We start from the raw sequence: 2,634 nt of genomic DNA, 5'->3' as shown, positions 1-2,634 counted from the left end.
GGCCTCCACAATCACCCGACCTCAACCCAATTGAGATGGTTTGGGATGAGTTGGACCGCAGAGTGAAGGAAAAGCAGCCGACAAGTGCTCAGCATATGTGGAAACTCCTACAAGACTGTTGGGAAAGCATTCCAGGTGAAGCTGGTTGAGAGAATGCCAAGAGTATGCAAAGCTGACATCAAGGCAAAGGTTGGCTACTTTGAAGAATCTAAAATATATTTTGATTTGTTGAACACTTTTTTGGTTACTACATGATTCCATGTGTTATTTCATAGTTTAGATGTCTTCACTATTATTCTACAATGTAGAAAATAGTAAAAAATAAACAAAAACCCTTGAATGAGTAGGTGTCCAAACTTTGACTGGTACTGTATATGTATTTATATTCCATTCTCTGACATAGCTCCCTCTGATATTTCTGAATTTCTTTATTCGTGTTATTCTAGATTTTGTGTGCATTTAGTTTTTTTACTGCTATGTATTACTCCACTTCTGGATTTCTCTGCACCTGCAAATCTGTTTACATGACCAATACTCTTTGATTTTAATGATAATTGGCAGGTTTCAATCGTGACAGGTGAAACAAGTGATATCGTTACACATTTGGTCAGTTTCGTTTTCCAAATGTGTTTACTACTAAATCCAGTAGCCTAATTCTTTGGGGTTGAATACTTTTGTACTACTAAATCCAGTAGCCTAATTCTTTGGGGTTGAATACTTTTGAACCAATATTACTCCGTTTTACTGACTGTAATTAAAATGTTGATGATGGTGACGTGATAATAAATTCATTATGGTATAAAATGTGACAGTTTATGAAGAAACAGCCTATTCGATTACAGACCAATGAAGCTTTTATTGACACCACAGTGCTGTCACACCAGGTGTTAAACGTAACCACTGGCCTCACGCACTGTAAACAAGTTGTCTGTAGAGTTATAGACCAGGACAGAAGTAGGTTGATGAACCACGTCTTCTACCAAACCAATGCCATGGCACATAGCTAGATATTATGATGTAGCTAGCTAGCTAGAAAAAACTGTGGCTAGTGAATAACATTGAATAGGATGCTAAATGTTTAATATCAGCTAGCCATTTGAGCACACCCTGTATTTTATTTAGTTAGCTACGTTAGTTACAGCGCGAGCAGCTCTTGGAATCTAGATAGTAGTTTCATGTTGACGTTAGTTGTAGCTAATATTAGGTAGCTAGCACGTTTAACGTTAGCTTCATGCATCACAATTAGTGGGTGCTGCTGGACTAGCTAGGCTGTGCTATAGAAACCCCATTTGCGTCATTGCAAATTCTGTTTGAGTTATTTTGTTGCAATTTAGCTACGTTAGCTATCCTGATKAATTAGATTTGTGCACAACGAACACAATTAGCTAGCTAACTAGCAATGTTAGCTACCTGGTCTGRCCAATAATCATAATAGGACGGGAAGCCAAGCAGCTTACAAAAAGAGGGTGATTAGGTGCAGATGTTAGAAATACAGCAGTGGTAGGTGGGTAAGCATATATAACACTGAATAAAGCTGATGCTGCTGCAGACAATCTTCCCCCCACTAAATGCTGAGAAAAACATGACAGAGACACTCTTTCAATGCATACGTTACCTGGGAACGCTTAAGGCCCCTCGAAGAGTAAAAGGTTGCTTTTTGACACTCCCGCTGCTCTGGCAGGAAACCCCGGTCTTGAGTCGACTGCTCCGCCGCTTTTCCCTCACCCTTTGTCGTCTTGACAACCCCGACCAGCGGCGGCGAGTCGGGGGCCCCGTCACAATCAAATCCCGGGCCTTTCCTCCAATTTTCCCTTTCTTTTGTCCTCACCTCCACAAATTATGAGAGCACAATCGGGGTGCCTGTAGGTCCCGTAACCAGTGAGGTCCATACACCCCCTCCCCTCTTGTTCCCTCTCCTTTCCCTCTTTCACACACTGTTTAGGTGAAYCCACCTAGCTCGAGCTCAAATTAAYCGCATTGCCAGTGTCACCGCACTAATTGTACAACTAATAACTATAAATCTCAAGTGCCTATTTCCATGATACGTACATCGTATAAAAGCATGCATCTATCCGTAGACCTATTCGTTTTCCTGTTACTGTTTTTTTTGCTACTGAAAGACCGCCTTGAAAATGCATACACTCATATTCCTGCACCCCCTCCCTCCTCTCTTCTCATCTCTTCCCATCACATCCCTCCATCTCCCCTGCTTTCCCAATCTTTTCTACTTAATGATTTTTGTATTTATATATATATATATATATATATATATATATATATATATATATATATATATACTGAGCGCAAAAGATGACTGTTTTAAATCACTGCATTTTGCCATCTTTGCTCTTGGATTGATTCTTTCAATCAGTCTCTTTGTTCTTATTTCATCCAAGTGCATGATTACTGAATTCATTACAAAGGAACCCATGAAGAGACATGACAGTGGTTGAACGGTGTTAAGAAAATGGGTTTAATAAAGATACAGACAGCATACTGGTTGATGTGGTTATTTGCCTGGTCTTTAAAATCTCTGATGTTTAGGGATAACGCCTGACATTCAGTAACTGCAGCCTACCTTAGCTACAGCACACTGACACCCAACACATAACATAGAGCCCTTCTCAACTGACT

General features: G+C 40.1%; 1 protein-coding gene across 1 annotated transcript in view; it reads right to left on the bottom strand.

The window, feature by feature from the left end:
* Nucleotides 1–2,139, bottom strand: part of tcf20 (transcription factor 20) — a 30,128-nt gene extending 27,989 nt beyond the window's left edge. Inside the window, exon 1 of the mRNA XM_070438874.1 lies at nt 1,616–2,139. The gene's annotated coding sequence lies outside the window, so the exon portion shown is untranslated. The remainder of the gene's footprint in view (nt 1–1,615) is intronic.
* Nucleotides 2,140–2,634: the final 495 nt, after the last annotated feature.

The sequence above is a fragment of the Salvelinus sp. IW2-2015 genome, unplaced genomic scaffold (assembly GCF_002910315.2).
Source record: "Salvelinus sp. IW2-2015 unplaced genomic scaffold, ASM291031v2 Un_scaffold1255, whole genome shotgun sequence".
Taxonomy (NCBI): domain Eukaryota; kingdom Metazoa; phylum Chordata; class Actinopteri; order Salmoniformes; family Salmonidae; genus Salvelinus; species Salvelinus sp. IW2-2015.
Note: the sequence above shows the minus strand (reverse complement) of the source record. Positions and strands in the feature narration are given on the sequence as shown.